Below are 18525 nucleotides of genomic sequence, written 5' to 3' on the forward strand. Positions count from 1 at the left end.
ATAGGCAACTATGATTTCTTGTCTTGTCTCTACCTATAACACCCGATCACGTGATCAGGGAAATTGTATCCATCCCTCACTCTCATCTTTAGAGGTGGGTTTTGAATAAGAATATTTTACGTCTGAAATGCCTTTCCGGGCGGTCTGCCACACCGCCGTCGCGAGGTTCTCTTTTTCAAATGTAAAAATTCAATGTTGATTTGTAAATGTCAAGGTACTTTATTACACCTGTCAATTGAATGTGATTCACTCAATAAAATGTGTTTAAAAAAAAAAAAAAGAATAACGTCAGAAATTCATGCCTCACTCTCATCCCAGTCATGTGAGCTTGTTGTACCTATAGACAAGTATGGTGGAGCCAAGCCTCCCTTTAATACTCTATACCAATAGGGAGAAATGAGGAAGTAACCCTATGGGGATTGTGACCAAACAATGTGATATACAAAAAGGTATTATTTTAAGTGTTTCTTTGCTCGTTTTCTTTTAAGATACAGGGTGCATACATATTATATTAATATATGCCTCCTCCTCATTACAAAATTTATATATTTTGATCGACAGATTGGATTGACTAATCTTATACAGGTGTAATTGCACAACACTTCTGTTGGTAAGCTGCTCAATCAGAGGTGTGTCACTCAGGTGCCAAAAGGGAGGGGTAATTCTGTCTAGGAAAACCCATCCCATTAGCAGTAACATATATGCCACATGATAATGGCGTATAACATCTGAGAGCCAGCTTACCTGGAGATACCCCTGGCTTCTCTAATGGCACTCAGGAGTCAGCAATCCCTCCTAATGCTGACCCATCTATGCCTCTCTCAACTGCACAACACTTTTGTTGGTAAGCTGCTCAATCAGAGGTGTGACACTCGGATGCCAAAAGTGAGGGATAATTCTGGGTAGGAAAAAAAAACATTTGGTATCCCAATTGCACACTGAGTGAAAAATAACTACATAATAATCAGATAATACAGAGATCTTGGTTGCATATATCTGCAGATATAGGGCTAAGCCCCCAGGACGTACCTCAAGGCATCTCTGTCACTGGGGGTCCCTAATACTGGGTATGGGTCTGGGGTGTGGGCCCCCAACATGCCGACACAGGCTGAGTACTCCAGGGCAGCACATAAATGTGCTTGATCAACCTCATTTGCAAGGGGATAAATATGTAACCACCACACAGCCAACCCATCACGTTTGAAAAGACACACTATCCAGACCAACCTGGATGGACTGACCTTTTTGGACATTATCACTCAGGGCCACAATCAGCGGTTGTCTTTCCACGCCTTTTTGCTACCCGGATTACAATAAAAGGACTCTTGTCTCCAAAAAAGACCCTACAGAAAATCCTGAGGAGGAATTCCAACTCAAAAGCAATCTGCAGGACATTCTGAGCCCCATATCCAAGAAGGCGGATGGTAAATATATACTGCCCTGAGTCAGTCCGTAAATCATTCCAGGTATACACTATCAGTGTGGTTATCTTCTGTTGCATGCATATATGCAATTGTTTTTATTTGTGTTTTATTCACCCATTGATTAAATGTATTATTATTATTATTAATTTAATGATATAAACATTTATGTAAAGTCAATCAATTGGTTTTAGTTTTTTACTAAATCACAGGGGCTGTATCCATTGTTGGTTTGCACGGAGGACCAATGTCTGTGCATGCGCGTTTCTGGGCATGTGCAGACACAGGGTGCGTGCACCAATAGGGCGCCAGCCAGCTCCATTAGCATATGGGAACGCCCAGCGTTCCATGGGCGTTCCCATGAGACCGCTGGGGGTTCCCAGGCTAATGACTCCGTGACGGACCTGCAGGGGGTGGCCAGCTGACATCACCGTATGTCAGCTGTCCACCCTGTCCTTGCACAGGGCGCCCGCAGTTCAGAGTGACTATATAGGTCACTCTGAACTGCATGCACGGGAGAAAACATTCGATGGTCCTGGATCATCAAATGACTTCCCCGCCTGCGAATGGATGATTATGTAAATCATCCATTCGCAGCCGTGCGGCGGAGGGGTGGCAGACACTGCAGGTGGAGTTTCGCAGCCTTGCGAGTCAATCAGGATAAGGCCCATGGAGTTGATATTTATCCATCATGCAATATCATCAAGGAGGCAAATGATTGGCTTCAAATTTATTCTGCAGCAAGACAACGACCCCAAACATACAGCAAATGCCATCAAGAACTATTTTCAGTGGAAATAAGAACAAGGAGTCCTGGAAGTGATGATATGTCCCCCACAGAGCCTTGGTCTCAATATCGAGTCTGTCTGGGATTACAAGAAGAGACAGAAGGATTTGAGCAAACCTAGATACACAGAATATCTGTCGTCAGTTCTCCAAGATGTTTGAAACAACCTTACTGCCAACTTCTTTCAAAACTGTGCAAGTTTACCTAGAAAAGTTGATGCTGTTTTAAAGTCAGTGGCCACTATATACACTATATACTGTAATTAGGACCATCTATGACTTTATGCTTCATCCATGTTTTTTATTGACCTGAAAGTGACAACTGTTTTCTGAGTGTAGCTATGAAACTCATACCGTATATACTCGAGTATAAATTGACCCGATTATAAACCGAGGCACCTAATTTTACAACAAAAAGCTGGGAAAATTTATTGACTCAAGTGGGACCCTCACTCGAGTATAAACCGAGGGGGGCTTTCTCAGCAGAATTTTTTTTCTGAAAAAGTAGGCTTATACTCGAGTATATTTGGTACTTTTATATTTCTTTTAAAAGAAACTTGTTACCCTTCTGTTTGTTTAGCTCCACTGGATTGTCTTATTGTGGACTCCAGCCAGTGCACATTCCTAAACTACTCATATCAGATATGAATGTTTTTAGGAAAAAACTAAAGCAAATTAATATTTAAAGTGTATTAATAGGGAAAAAAACGTTGGTTCCGAAATGTTGCTTATATAGAACTTGGTACACTCAATTCAGAAAGTACATTTTCTCAGTCTTTATTCTTCCTGGATTATTTGGATTATCTCTAATTCTGAAATACATTTCATGTGCAGAAAGTCCCAGTCACACTGCTTCATGCCTCTGTTTACTGCAGACTGGCCCCCTTGGCCTTTCTCTTGCCTTGGCTTTGGATCTATCCTGGAGATCAGATGTTCTTTCCCCTTGAGCTGGTCCAAATCTCATAGATTAAGCTGTTTCTGTGCTGCATTTACCAGTTTATTTGTTTTATTTATTTCTACTGGCAATCTCTATCTCTCTCTCTCTTAAAACCAGTATATATGCCATGGGGAAAGCAAGTTTTCCGTCCAGATATACATATAACAGCACCTTCCACAAGTGTATCAGATAGTCCTAGGGTCACTTGGAGACAGACTGTGCAGCCCCCACCTGCTACAAATAATGCGTTTCGTCAGATGCCTTTTTTTCAAAATGGTTTAGATGTTACCATGTCTATTGTACCAAAAATGCACAAATCGTGTTCCTTACCAAAATGCAAATGCATTAATTAATTGAACCATTATATATTACACTGGCTGTAATGTCTGGCTTCTATTTATGCTCTCTCTACCCTCTTATCACAGAGAAAAAAAAACATTACAAAGAGTCTCTAATTTGTGAAAAGATTAGGAATAATTGCAAGCAATAATTATAAATATATTGAGCCCTTTAAACTTTTATTATAAGGCCAGTACCAGTTCACCAGGGGGGGAATAAGTGGAGGGTAAGTGGGGGGAAGGAAGGAGGGGTCAGGGAGAGGGATAAAAGAGGTTCAGCCTGTCATAGCCATACACAGTGATGAAACTGAGGTAAAATAACATAAGGTTGTCCAGTTAAATAGTCATTCATGGAGATTCTGCATTGAAATATAGCGTCCATGGTGACCATATTTTAATGAAGTGATCTGGTGTGTCATGCAAGGCTGCTGTTATGCGTTCTAACTTACAGTATATGTGTACCAAATGGCATTAATAGTAGCAGTTAAAGTAGGAGGAGTTGTCTTTTTCCAATTTGCTGTTATTTGGCATTTAGTGGTATTCAGCATATGTTTAATCAATTTCTGTAGATGTCCAGAAGCATCTGGAATGCGACGGGAGAGTAAGGAATATAAATGTGAATCAGGGATAGTTATATTAGTTATATCCAAAATGAATTCTGATTTTTTTGGCAATATTGCTGAATCAATGGACATGAACACTAAACATGCAGGGTTCCCCTTTGACAACAGAGCCTCCAACATCTATCAGAGCAGTTAGGATATATGGAGTGATGTCAAGTAGGTAACACCTTCGATAATATAATTTATAAGAGTTTTCTTTTATCAAACTGATATGGAGCTTTTGGTTATTTCCATTCTAATCTCATCCCATTCTTCAATGGTTAGAGATTCTACCACGTCTTGTTCCCGCGCAAATTTGTGGGGCTCTTTGGGAGGGATGTTATTTGAAAGCAAAATTTGGTAAATGGTGGATAATAGTCCTTTCGTGGTGCTGACATAGCGATTCATAATAGTTTTATTCTTGATATCAGGTTGATTGATTTTTGTGTTATAAAATTGTCGTATTTGCAAGTATTGGTAGAAAGCTGATTGGGGAAGTGAAAAGCGAGATCTTAGATAAATGAATTCAGGGAATAGGAGGAATAGAAGCAGTGTCTTTTAGGCCAGTATTCAATGCCTCTGATTCGCCATATTTTCTGGGGAATCAGGCAATTCCCCGGGTTTACAGGGAATTTTCTCACAGGAAAAACAATTCGCCCTGTTCAATGGACACAATTCTCTGCAAATGAAGAGCGAATGTCTGGCGATTCTCTGTTTGTGATTCTCTGCGAAAACCCCATTGGTTTTCAATGGGGTTTTTAGTGGAATTCGCCGGGAGTGTATTCAATGCTGAAATGGAGAACTGCTTTCTCCAGTGATTTTCGCCCTGATTCCCCATTTTGCATTCGTCATCTTTTTATGGAGAACTGTTATGTGTACTTGTAAAATACACTTGTAAAAAAATAAAATAAAGTTCACACCAGATGTTTTACCGGGTACAATCTTTTAGTAATGAATTGTAAGTAATAAGCGCTCAAGTTGTGGTTGGTGTGGGTCCTATGTACAAGACTATGGGAGGTCTAACTGAAGTATAAAGGGAGCTGCAGTCTATCAGGTGGGTCCTAGACACCTAGACACCCTGTTTAGTACAGTTTAGAGAAAAGAATTGGATAGACTGCGCTCACCTGTGATGCACTTATGGTATGTGTGAATATGCAGTATGTTTATAGATAAGAATGAGTAGATAAATAATACAGATTGAGAGATGGTAAATAGATAAAATCTTTGCTTATATTTTAAAACACTTGTTAGAAGCTGATCTGCAGATAAGGGGGCAGCAGACGTCACATCCATTTTTTCCAGGGACTCTAAAAACATTGCAGGGACCGATGCTAGTACTGTATTGTTCAAGGCCACTGCCAACACTACAAGTACTTCTACTGTATGTCACACTACAAAATTTACGTGTAAGATCCATTTCCAGACTTGCTCGGTACAGCAAATGTGCTTTTAAAATGGTAGACTCACGGAGCTGGGTTACCCCCTATGGCAAGGGATGTTGTGCAGCCTTCCTCCAATTGCCCAGGAACCCAGGGCACACACTGGTCTAGCAGCCGGGACCGCACGGTGACATTGGCAGGCAGCCAATTAACCAGACCAGCAGTAGGTCTGATTAATAAATGTAGCCAAGTGACCTTGAGGTTCTAGGCAGGAGGTCCTGAAATGCGCACCAATTACACAGCAGGATAACAGCTACTGGGCACCGACCACGGGTGACGGTACCAGCCCCGGGGCTCGCACATCGCTAGGCAGCTGCAGGAGAGTGACGGAGCGGCATACACATAGCGCCTTGGTCAGCCAGACAGGCAAGGGGTGGGGCGGAGACGGCAGAGCTGGAACCGGGACCGACTAGCTCCTGGGCATGGGGAGAGCCCGGGCGTAATAGCAACTAGTGTACCCGGAAAATCAGCTCGCTCTCCACCGGCCGCAGCCGGCACCAATACCCTCCCCCCATTCTCCCGTCCACTGGCTGTGTGTAATCTGTAGGGAGATGGCTCCAGCAGCAGCAGCAGCAGACCTCCGGCTCCAGCAGCCCCAGCGCGGTGATAGCAGATGTCAGTGCCAGGGCTGCTGGAGCTGGAGGTCTGCAACTGCTGCTGGACCCGTCCCCGTCCTTAGGCTGCCGGCGAATCGGTGAATCTCCCAGCAGGGAGAATCAGGGCGAAAGTGCAGCGAATCCTACACAGGATTCGCTGCAGCCCGCGACCCCTGGCCATTGAATACTGGCCTTTGAAATTATGGGGGGGGGTTTTTTTGGGGGGGGGGGGGTGAAAAAATCAGTCATTAAATTTTTTGAAGAGTCTTTCTATTTTTTTACCGGGACAATTAACACATAAATATATTTTAAATAAAATTTTTTTTTTTTTTTTACATACTATATGCAGGGGGAGGGGGGGGGGGGGCGCTGCTGGTCATATGCTGTTACATATGCTGTGCTGCTGATTCCCTGCTGATCTCAAATAAGGGTTGCAGGGACCCCCTGCCCACTGGTGGGTGGCATGCAGTGGGGTCTGGCAGCGCAGGGTCATGTCAGGTAGCGCTGGCGGGCAGGAGGTCCCTGCAGTGTATGTGAGATCAGTGGCGGGGTCCCTGCAGTGGATGGGAACTAGTAGTTCTCATCCACTGCAGGGACCCCGACGCTGATCTCACATACACCGCAGGGACCGCCTGCCAGACCCTGCTGGATGCCACCAACCAGCGGACAGGGGGTCCCTGCAGCCCTTATGTCAGATCAACGGCGCCCCCCCGCCCGTTCAGTGTTTTGAGGACCTCTGCGGAGGGGAAAGGGGGGGGCACCTAGAGGAAGATGCCGCTCAGCAGCCCGGGCACCTCTCAGCCGGGATCCGACACCGACACGCAGCCCGCTCTGCTCCCCGACCCCAACAGGTGGGACACTGACCTGACAGAAGGGAGAGACGGCTCCAGCAGCAATAGCAGACCTCCGGCTCCAGCAGTCCCAGCGCGGTGATAGCAGATGTCAGCACACTGGGACTGCTAGAGCCGGAGGTCTGCTATTGCTGCTGCTGCTGGACCCGTCCCTGTCCTGAGGCTGTGCGGGGGCACCTGGCGGCATCAGCAGGCTCCCCCGCTGTGTCTCCGCTCCATCCCCTGCAGTGGCAGTATAGCCGCAGAAGCAGGGGAGAGAGCCGGGAGTGCTATTCGCCGTAGGGGGTAATTTTCGCCGTCGGGGGTGGAGAGCCCCGGACGCGTTGAATAGGGTGGACGGGCGGCTGCCCGGCGAATCGCCCTACAGGGAGAATTGCGGCAAAAGTGCAGCGAATCCTACACAGGATTCGCTGCCGCCCGCGAGAATCCCCATTGAATACCTGCCTTAGAAACAGGATGTTGCATGTAGTCCATTGTTTAAATGCCAAGTGGTGCATACCAGGTGTAAATGCAGCATTGTTCCATATAGGGATTAGAAGAGGAGGTTGGGAGCGAAGTTGATAAATCCGTTTGCAGAGATCACATATCGATAAAGAAATATGTATACTAGGTAATAGTGAGTTCATTGGAGGGCGTGATTGTGGGAGCACCATAATAAACTGTAAGGTGAATATACCTTCAGTGTATGAGCTTCTATAAGTTATAAAATTCTTTGCCGGGGAAGGGCATTCCAGAGAACACATGACGTTAAATGTGTCGCTCGGTAGTATCTAATCAGGTGTGGTATTCCAAGACCTCCCAATGCGCACTGTATTTGGAGTAAGCGCATTTTGACTCTGGTCTTTTTCCTCACCCAAACAAAGTTGGAGATATCTCTTTGAAAATGTTTTAATATTTTGGTTTGTGATATGTATTGGAAGGGTCTGCCATAAATATAGTAGGCTCGGTAGGAGATTAATCTTGATAGCTGCAATACGGCCATACCAAGATATACAGAATTTATTCCAATTAGCTAGATAGGTTTTTATAGAGGAGAATAATCTTGGAAAGTTACTGCATAAACACCGGAATATGACTTAGTCAGGTAGACTCCTAAATATTTAAGCTTAGTGGTCAGCCATTAAATGGGTATAGAGATTGTAAAAGACGGAAATCATGGGATGGCACATGTAGGTCTAAAATCTGTTTTATTGGTGTTAATGTTATAATTTGATAGTTGGCTTCATGTGTTAATCTCTTCCAAAAGGTGTCATGGGTCAGTTAAAATGAAGATAACATTGTTGGCAATAATGTGATTTTGTGTTCGTGGGTTCCTATTGAGATTCCCAAAATGTTGCAATTAAGTTACATTTTTGCAGCCAATGGTCAGGCCAAATAACAAAGTGGAAAGTGGGCAACCATGGCGGGTGCCATTTCTAGTAGGAATTGGGATGGATGTAAGACCATTGGTGAGGATAGAGGCTGTGGGATCTTGATAGAGTGAAATGACTGCATTATAGAAGTCTCCATAAAGTCCAATGCTTTTAGGCATCTGTTTTATGAAGGGCCAGGCCACGCTATCGAAGGCCTTTTCTGCACCAAGGACCACCAACAGGGTCAATAGAGATATTTCATGAGTATGATATATGAGATTGATAAGTTGTCTAGTGTTGTCTGCCGCCTGTCGATTTGATATAAAGCTGACTTGGTCTGGGTGTATTAACTTTGATAAATAAGGAGTCAATTTTTTAACCAGGATTTTAGCAAACAACTTTAAGTCAGTATTTAATAGAGAGATAGGTCTATAATTTAATTTCTTGGGGATCTCGACCAGGGTTTGGAATCACTATAATATTGGCCCTGGTGGTAGCCAATATTGGGAGAAGAGATTCAGATTTTGTTTATAATAAATGGCGGTAAGGCCATCTGGGCAAGGGGCAGATGAGCATCGGAGTTGCATAATAGTGGCAAGAATTTCTTCTTTAGAAATGGGGAGATTAAGTGCTGTCACTTCTGCTTCAGAGAGTTTTGGTAATGAAGCTAAATATTGTTGAATTTTGGAGATATGGTATGGGTTGGGAGTATATGTATTATGCCACCCGGATTGATCCAAACTTCACATTATGCCGCATGGCGGGTTGATGCATGGACAGAAACAGTGGGGTGACACCGGGACAGAGATGGTGGGGTGACACAGGGACATGCACCTCTATGTCACACTACATGTCACATTCCTCCCACCTGCTACCTGTCACATTCATCTGACCCGGTTCCTGTTTACATCAATGGGGGAAGCCCAACCTCCAGACCACAGCGTCCTGCGGTCAGTATGGAGTTTGGGTGGGGATCATACACAGCCTCCGCTGCTGTCTGCTGTACTCTGCAGACAGCAGCGGAGGCAGGGAGGAAGTGAATGGATGCTTGTGTGCGGCATCCATTCACCTCATGGACGTGGGCGGGGGGGTTCACGGGGGCTGGAGGCAGCAGCTTACCTTGGTGCTGGGCTTGCCCCCAGCGCGATGATCTGCAGTCCCGGCAGAGTGATTGCGGTGCCAGCGCTTGGAGATGATGTAATCTTCAAGCGCCACCTCCGTCTACACTGCAGGTAGGCACCACAGTGTAAACAGTGCAAATCCCATATCCGACCTGGCTTGGATCCGTATTCCAAATGCTGGGTCGGATCGGGGATCTTTGGTGTAAAAGGGGTATAAGTGTGTGTGTTCTGTGGGTTTGTGTGTGTTGTACTGTTTTGGGGTGTGTTGTAGTGTATATGGGTGTGTGTTGTACTGCTTGTGGTGTGTTATGTATGTGTATGTGTGTGTGTTGTGTGTATCTGTCCAATGTGTGTGAGGTGTGCTACGTATATATGTGTGTAGTGTGCTGTGTGTTCGTATATGGTGTACTGTGTGTGTGTGTACAATGTGTACGTGTGTGTGTGATGTGTGGTCTATGTATTTCCCCTACAATTATTCCCAATTGTTGAAAGCCTCCACCATAGTGTTAGAATGTGTTTGCATTCATACTCAATGACAGCAACGAAATCAGGTGTGATGTTGTTCCTTTGTCTTTGGTTTCCCAGATAGTCGATCTTTTTTCCAGATCATCAATTAAGGCAAATTAAACCTTGGTGGTTTTTTTTTTATTTCTAAGTGAAATTTCCAAAAAACGGCTTCGAGGTGCACACCACCGGGTCCAGACATATCTTATTGCTGAATTTGGTGGCTCTGAGTGCCACAGTGTGTCCGTAATGCAACAGACACGCACACACGCACACACACAAACACACTCTTCAACTTATTATATAGATAAAAATAAAAACAAGGAAAGGTAGTGAATCACAAACCCACATTGGCGCTCTAGTCACTGAAGTAGCACAGTGTAGGACTGGTGCAGAAGCACTGTGGTGTTGGAGCCGGTTACACTCTCTCCGCTGCTCCCGGACACCAGGCGATGATCATGACACTAGGCTACGCCCTTACGCGTTTCATAATCAACTTCGTCAGAGGGCTGGCCTAGCGTCAGTCAGTAACCTCTTTATACCCCCTCACAGAAGCCGCATTCTGTTTTTACTAAGGTGTGATACAGCCTTTGCCACTATTATTAAAACAATTCATTTACTATTGTAAAATCCATAAAATAACATTCCACAATAAAACGTATTTGATGCTCCATATAGACGCACATTTTTCAAGCGCATATTTAAAACACATATTTATAACTGCATATTTTTCTAAAAAATCAGCAAACCAGAAAAAATCATTTATAGCAAATTTCTTCCTAAAATATCACTACACATAAAATATGTAGATAGAAAAATGCATGGTTTATAAACATACTGTAAAACCACAAATAATACAAATGAAGAGCAGACATGATAAAGGGATCCATTCTATTCATATAACAGATGTAATAGCCATATGCTATGCTTCTCAGCCAAGAGCATAATTTTTTAAATCATGAATGGTGATATTTCCAACCCTTCATTTAATCTACTGGGCTTAATGAGTTCATAGTATAAGTCCAATATGACTCTTGTCTCAGCGGCTTCTGAGACAAGAGTCATATTGGATTTATACTATGAACTCATTAAGCCCAGTAGGTTTAAATGAAGGGTTGGAAATATCACCATTCATGACTTAAAAAATTATGCTCTTGGTTGAGAAGCATAGCATATGGCTATTACATCTGTTATATGAATAGAATGGATCCCTTTATCATGTCCGCTCTCCATTTGTATTATTTGTGGTTTTACTGTATGTTTATCCTCCATGCATTTTTCTATCTACATATTTTATGTGTTATGTGGGAAGATGCTGTCTCTGCCACAATATATACAATTTTACTCTATGTTAAATTGCAGAGTCTATTGTAATTGTTTTGATTAGTGGTGCTTAGAGAGTACATTTTGTCTTTTTTTTTATGCTTGTGTACATGTTTTGTTTATTTTAACCCCTTCCTGACAGAGCCAGTTTTTGCGTTCCTGACAGAGCCCTTTTTTTCAAATCTGACATGTATCACTTAAGTGGGGATAACTTTTTTTTGCTTTTACTTATCCCAGTGATTTTGAGATTGTTTTTTCGTGACACATTGTACTTCAAATTAGTGGTAAATTTGGGTCGATACAGTCTGTGTTTTTTTGTGAAAAATACCAAAATGTCGTAAAAAAATGGAAAATTTAGCAATTTGCAAAATGTTAAATTTTCTGCTTGTGAGACAAATAATCATACCACTCAAAATAGTTAATAACTAACATAGACCATATGTCTACTTTATGTTTCCATCATTATTTCAACTTCCTTTTAATTTTTTTGGACACTAGGAGGCTTACAATATGAATAGCAAATTCTCAAATTTTCAAGAAAATTTCAAACACTGATTTTTTTAGGGACCAGTTCAGTTTTGATGTGACTTTGAGGGACTTGTATGTGAGACACCCCCATAAATGATACCATTTCAAAAACTGCACCCCTCACAGTATTCAAAACAGCATTTTGGAAGTTTGTTAACCCTTTAGGTGTTTCACAGGAATTAAAACAAAGTGTAGGTGAAATTTCAAAATTTCATTTTTTTTGCAGATTTGCAATTTTAATACATTTTTCTAAGGAACACAGTACATTTTACTAGAGAAATGTGACTAAAAATTGATTCCCCCAATTATTTTGTTTTCATAAATATCCTATATGTGGCCCTAGTGTGCACGTTGACCAAACCACAGGCTTCATAATAGAAGGAGCACCTACTTGATTTTGGAGCCTCCTTTTTATGAGATTATTTTTTAGGCACCATGTAGGTTTCTAGGCACCATAAGATGCTAAAATTTAGGAACCCCCCCCACAAGTGACCCCATTTTGCAAACTACACCCCTCAGGGAATTCATCTAGGGGTATAGTGTACATTTCAAACCCCCAGGGGTTTCACCAATTGTGGTACAACTGGGCAGTGAAAATGAAAAATTAAATTTTTTACACAAAAATGCAGTTATGGCTCAAAATTTTTCATTTTCAGAAGGTATGAAGGAGAAAAAGCACCCCAAAATCTGTGCCCCAATTTCTCCCGAGTACGGCAATGCCTCACATGTGACCAAAAAATACCATTTGGGTGCATGGCAGGACTCAGAAGGGAAGGAGTGATTTTTGGATTTTGCAGCTCAGATTCTGGTGGAATGTTGGTGGGTGCTATGTTGCATTAGCAAGACCCCCCAAGCACCAATACAGTGGAACCCCCCCACAAGTGACCCCATTTTGCAAACTACACCCCTCAGGGAATTCATCTAGGGGTATAGTGTACATTTCAAACCCCCAGGGGTTTCACCAATTTTGATACAACTGGGCAGTGAAAATAAAAAATTAAATTTTTTTTACACAAAAATGCAGTTCTGGCTCAAAATTTTTCATTTTCATAAGGTATGAAGGAGAAAAAACACCCCAAAATCTGTGCCCCAATTTCTCCCGAGTATGGCAATGCCTCATATGTGACCAAAAAATACCAGTTGGGTGCATGGCAGGACTCAGAAGGGAAGGAGTGATTTTTGGTGGTGGAATGTTGGTGGGTGCTATGTCGCATTAGCAAGACCCCCAAAGCACCAATACAGTGGAACCCCCCCACAAGTGACCCCATTTTGCAAACTACACCCCTCAGGGAATTCATCTAGGGGTATAGTGTACATTTCAAACCCCCAGGGGTTTCACCAATTTTGATACAACTGGGCAGTGAAAATGAAAAATTACATTTTTTTACACAAAAATGCAGTTCTGGCTCAAAATTTTTCATTTTCAGAAGGTATGAAGGAGAAAAAGCACCCCAAAATCTGTGCCCCAATTTCTCCCGAGTACGGCAATGCCTCACATGTGACCAAAAAATACCATTTGGGTGCATGGCAGGACTCAGAAGGGAAGGAGTGATTTTTGGATTTTGCAGCTCAGATTCTGGTGGAATTTTGGTGGGTGCTATGTCGCATTAGCAAGACCCCCCAAGCACCAATACAGTGGAACCCCCCCCACAAGTGACCCCATTTTGCAAACTACACCCCTCAGGGAATTCATCTAGGGGTATAGTGTACATTTCAAACCCCCAGGGGTTTCACCAATTTTGATACAACTGGGCTGTGCAAATGCAAAATTACATTTTTTACACAAAAATGCAGTTCTGGCTCCAAATTTTTCATTTTCAGAAGGTATGAAGGAGAAAAAGCACCCCAAAATCTGTGCCCCAATTTCTCCCGAGTACGGCAATGCCTCACATGTGACCAAAAAATACCATTTGGGTGCATGGCAGGACTCAGAAAGGAAGGAGTGATTTTTGGATTTTGCAGCTCAGATTCTGGTGGAATGTTGGTGGGTGCTATGTTGCATTAGCAAGACCCCCCAAGCACCAATACAGTGGAACCCCCCCACAAGTGACCCTATTTTGCAAACTACACCCCTCAGGGAATTCATCTAGGGGTATAGTGTACATTTCAAACCCCCAGGGGTTTCACCAATTTTGATACAACTGGGCAGTGAAAATGAAAAATTACATTTTTTTACACAAAAATGCAGTTCTGGCTCAAAATTTTTCATTTTCATAAGGTATGAAGGAGAAAAAGCACCCCAAAATCTGTGCCCCAATTTCTCCCGAGTATGGCAATGCCTCATATGTGACCAAAAAATACCAGTTGGGTGCATGGCAGGACTCAGAAGGGAAGGAGTGATTTTTGGTGGTGGAATGTTGGTGGGTGCTATGTCGCATTAGCAAGACCCCCAAAGCACCAATACAGTGGAACCCCCCCACAAGTGACCCCATTTTGCAAACTACACCCCTCAGGGAATTCATCTAGAGGTATAGTGTACATTTCAAACCCCCAGGGGTTTCACCAATTTTGATACAACTGGGCAGTGAAAATGAAAAATTACATTTTTTTACACAAAAATGCAGTTCTGGCTCAAAATTTTTCATTTTCAGAAGGTATGAAGGAGAAAAAGCACCCCAAAATCTGTGCCCCAATTTCTCCCGAGTACGGCAATGCCTCACATGTGACCAAAAAATACCATTTGGGTGCATGGCAGGACTCAGAAGGGAAGGAGTGATTTTTGGATTTTGCAGCTCAGATTCTGGTGGAATTTTGGTGGGTGCTATGTCGCATTAGCAAGACCCCCCAAGCACCAATACAGTGGAACCCCCCCACAAGTGACCCCATTTTGCAAACTACACCCCTCAGGGAATTCATCTAGAGGTATAGTGTACATTTCAAACCCCCAGGGGTTTCACCAATTTTGATACAACTGGGCTGTGCAAATGCAAAATTACATTTTTTACACAAAAATGCAGTTCTGGCTCCAAATTTTTCATTTTCAGAAGGTATGAAGGAGAAAAAGCACCCCAAAATCTGTGCCCCAATTTCTCCCGAGTACGGCAATGCCTCACATGTGACCAAAAAATACCATTTGGGTGCATGGCAGGACTCAGAAAGGAAGGAGTGATTTTTGGATTTTGCAGCTCAGATTCTGGTGGAATGTTGGTGGGTGCTATGTCGCATTAGCAAGACCCCCCAAGCACCAATACAGTGGAACCCCCCCCCACAAGTGACCCCATTTTGCAAACTACACCCCTCAGGGAATTCATCTAGGGGTATAGTGTACATTTCAAACCCCCAGGGGTTTCACCAATTTTGATACAACTGGGCTGTGCAAATGCAAAATTACATTTTTTACACAAAAATGCAGTTCTGGCTCCAAATTTTTCATTTTCAGAAGGTATGAAGGAGAAAAAGCACCCCAAAATCTGTGCCCCAATTTCTCCCGAGTACGGCAATGCCTCACATGTGACCAAAAAATACCATTTGGGTGCATGGCAGGACTCAGAAGGGAAGGAGTGATTTTTGGATTTTGCAGCTCAGATTCTGGTGGAATTTTGGTGGGTGCTATGTCGCATTAGCAAGACCCCCCAAGCACCAATACAGTGGAACCCCCCCCCACAAGTGACCCCATTTTGCAAACTACACCCCTCAGGGAATTCATCTAGGGGTATAGTGTACATTTCAAACCCCCAGGGGTTTCACCAATTTTGATACAACTGGGCTGTGCAAATGCAAAATTACATTTTTTACACAAAAATGCAGTTCTGGCTCCAAATTTTTCATTTTCAGAAGGTATGAAGGAGAAAAAGCACCCCAAAATCTGTGCCCCAATTTCTCCCGAGTACGGCAATGCCTCACATGTGACCAAAAAATACCATTTGGGTGCATGGCAGGACTCAGAAAGGAAGGAGTGATTTTTGGATTTTGCAGCTCAGATTCTGGTGGAATGTTGGTGGGTGCTATGTTGCATTAGCAAGACCCCCCAAGCACCAATACAGTGGAACCCCCCCACAAGTGACCCTATTTTGCAAACTACACCCCTCAGGGAATTCATCTAGGGGTATAGTGTACATTTCAAACCCCCAGGGGTTTCACCAATTTTGATACAACTGGGCAGTGAAAATGAAAAATTACATTTTTTTACACAAAAATGCAGTTCTGGCTCAAAATTTTTCATTTTCATAAGGTATGAAGGAGAAAAAGCACCCCAAAATCTGTGCCCCAATTTCTCCCGAGTATGGCAATGCCTCATATGTGACCAAAAAATACCAGTTGGGTGCATGGCAGGACTCAGAAGGGAAGGAGTGATTTTTGGTGGTGGAATGTTGGTGGGTGCTATGTCGCATTAGCAAGACCCCCAAAGCACCAATACAGTGGAACCCCCCCACAAGTGACCCCATTTTGCAAACTACACCCCTCAGGGAATTCATCTAGAGGTATAGTGTACATTTCAAACCCCCAGGGGTTTCACCAATTTTGATACAACTGGGCTGTGCAAATGCAAAATTACATTTTTTACACAAAAATGCAGTTCTGGCTCAAAATTTTTCATTTTCACAAGGAATGAAGTAGACAAAGCACCCCAAAATCTGTGCCCCAATTTCTCCCGAGTACGGCAATGCCTCACATGTGACCAAAAAATACCATTTGGGTGCATGGCAGGACTCAGAAAGGAAGGAGTGATTTTTGGATTTTGCAGCTCAGATTCTGGTGGAATGTTGGTGGGTGCTATGTTGCATTAGCAAGACCCCCCAAGCACCAATACAGTGGAACCCCCCCACAAGTGACCCCATTTTGCAAACTACACCCCTCAGGGAATTCATCTAGGGGTATAGTGTACATTTCAAACCCCCAGGGGTTTCACCAATTTTGATACAACTGGGCAGTGAAAATGAAAAATTACATTTTTTTACACAAAAATGCAGTTCTGGCTCAAAATTTTTCATTTTCAGAAGGTATGAAGGAGAAAAAGCACCCCAAAATCTGTGCCCCAATTTCTCCCGAGTATGGCAATGCCTCATATGTGACCAAAAAATACCAGTTGGGTGCATGGCAGGACTCAGAAGGGAAGGAGTGATTTTTGGTGGTGGAATGTTGGTGGGTGCTATGTCGCATTAGCAAGACCCCCAAAGCACCAATACAGTGGAACCCCCCCACAAGTGACCCCATTTTGCAAACTACACCCCTCAGGGAATTCATCTAGGGGTATAGTGTACATTTCAAACCCCCAGGGGTTTCACCAATTTTGATACAACTGGGCAGTGAAAATGAAAAATTACATTTTTTTACACAAAAATGCAGTTCTGGCTCAAAATTTTTCATTTTCAGAAGGTATGAAGGAGAAAAAGCACCCCAAAATCTGTGCCCCAATTTCTCCCGAGTACGGCAATGCCTCATGTGTGACCAAAAAGTGGCAGGACTCAGAAGGGAAGGAGTGATATTTGGATTTTGCAGCACAAATTCTGGTGGAATGTTGGTGGGTGCTATGTCGCATTAGCAAGACCCCCAAAGCACCAATACAGTGGAACCCCCCCACAAGTGACCCCATTTTGCAAACTACACCCCTCAGGGAATTCATCTAGGGGTATAGTGTACATTTCAAACCCCCAGGGGTTTCACCAATTTTGATACAACTGGGCAGTGAAAATGAAAAATTACATTTTTTTACACAAAAATGCAGTTCTGGCTCAAAATTTTTCATTTTCAGAAGGTATGAAGGAGAAAAAGCGGTACTTGTGAGTTATCTGGGCTGCCGATTTTTTGATTGTATGCCTTAAGTTAAGGCATACAATCAGATGCGATGCGATGCGATATCGCATCGCATCGCATCGCATGCGATCATCGGATGCGATGACCCGATTTTTCCATAGGAATCAATGTTAAAATGGACTGAGTCCATTTTAACATGGAATTCAATGGGAAAAAGGGGTCCTTTTCATACCCCTACTATCCAAGTGGGCATGGAGTTGGATATAAACCTGTGGCGAGCGTAGCGAGCCACCGAGCCCGAAGCGTGGCGAGCGAAGCGAGCCCCGCGAGGGGACGCTATTCTGTGTCCCCTCGCGGGGCTCGCTACGCTTCGGGCTCGGTGGCTCGCTACGCTCGCCACAGGTTTATATCCAACTCCATGCCCACTTGGATAGTAGGGGTATGAAAAGGACCCCTTTTTCCCATTGAATTCCATGTTAAAATGGACTCAGTCCATTTTAACATTGATTCCTATGGAAAAATCGGGTCATCGCATCGCATCGCATCGCATCCGATGGTCGCATGCGATGCGATGCGATGTGCCCGATCCGACCCGATTTAGAAATCGGCAGCCCGGATAACTCACAAGTACCGAAAAAGCACCCCAAAATCTGTGCCCCAATTTCTCCCGAGTACGGCAATGCCTCATGTGTGACCAAAAAGTGGCAGGACTCAGAAGGGAAGGAGTGATATTTGGATTTTGCAGCACAAATTCTGGTGGAATGTTGGTGGGTGCTATGTCGCATTAGCAAGACCCCCAAAGCACCAATACAGTGGAACCCCCCCACAAGTGACCCCATTTTGCAAACTACACCCCTCAGGAAATTCATCTAGGGGTATAGTGTACATTTCAAACCCCCAGGGGTTTCACCAATTTTGATACAACTGGGCAGTGAAAATGAAAAATTACATTTTTCTACACAAAAATGCAGTTCTGGCTCAAAATTTTTCATTTTCAGAAGGTATGAAGGAGAAAACGCACCCCAAAATCTGT

At 43.4% G+C, this 18525-nt stretch overlaps 1 long non-coding RNA gene across 1 annotated transcript in view; it reads left to right on the forward strand.

Annotated features, from left to right (window-relative positions):
- LOC146026697 (uncharacterized) overlaps positions 1-18525 on the forward strand; it is a 100948-nt gene that overhangs the window by 66879 nt on the left and 15544 nt on the right. The window lies entirely within an intron of this gene.

The sequence above is a fragment of the Crinia signifera genome, chromosome 1 (genome assembly GCF_055691185.1).
Source record: "Crinia signifera chromosome 1, ASM5569118v1, whole genome shotgun sequence".
Taxonomy (NCBI): Eukaryota; Metazoa; Chordata; class Amphibia; order Anura; family Myobatrachidae; genus Crinia; species Crinia signifera.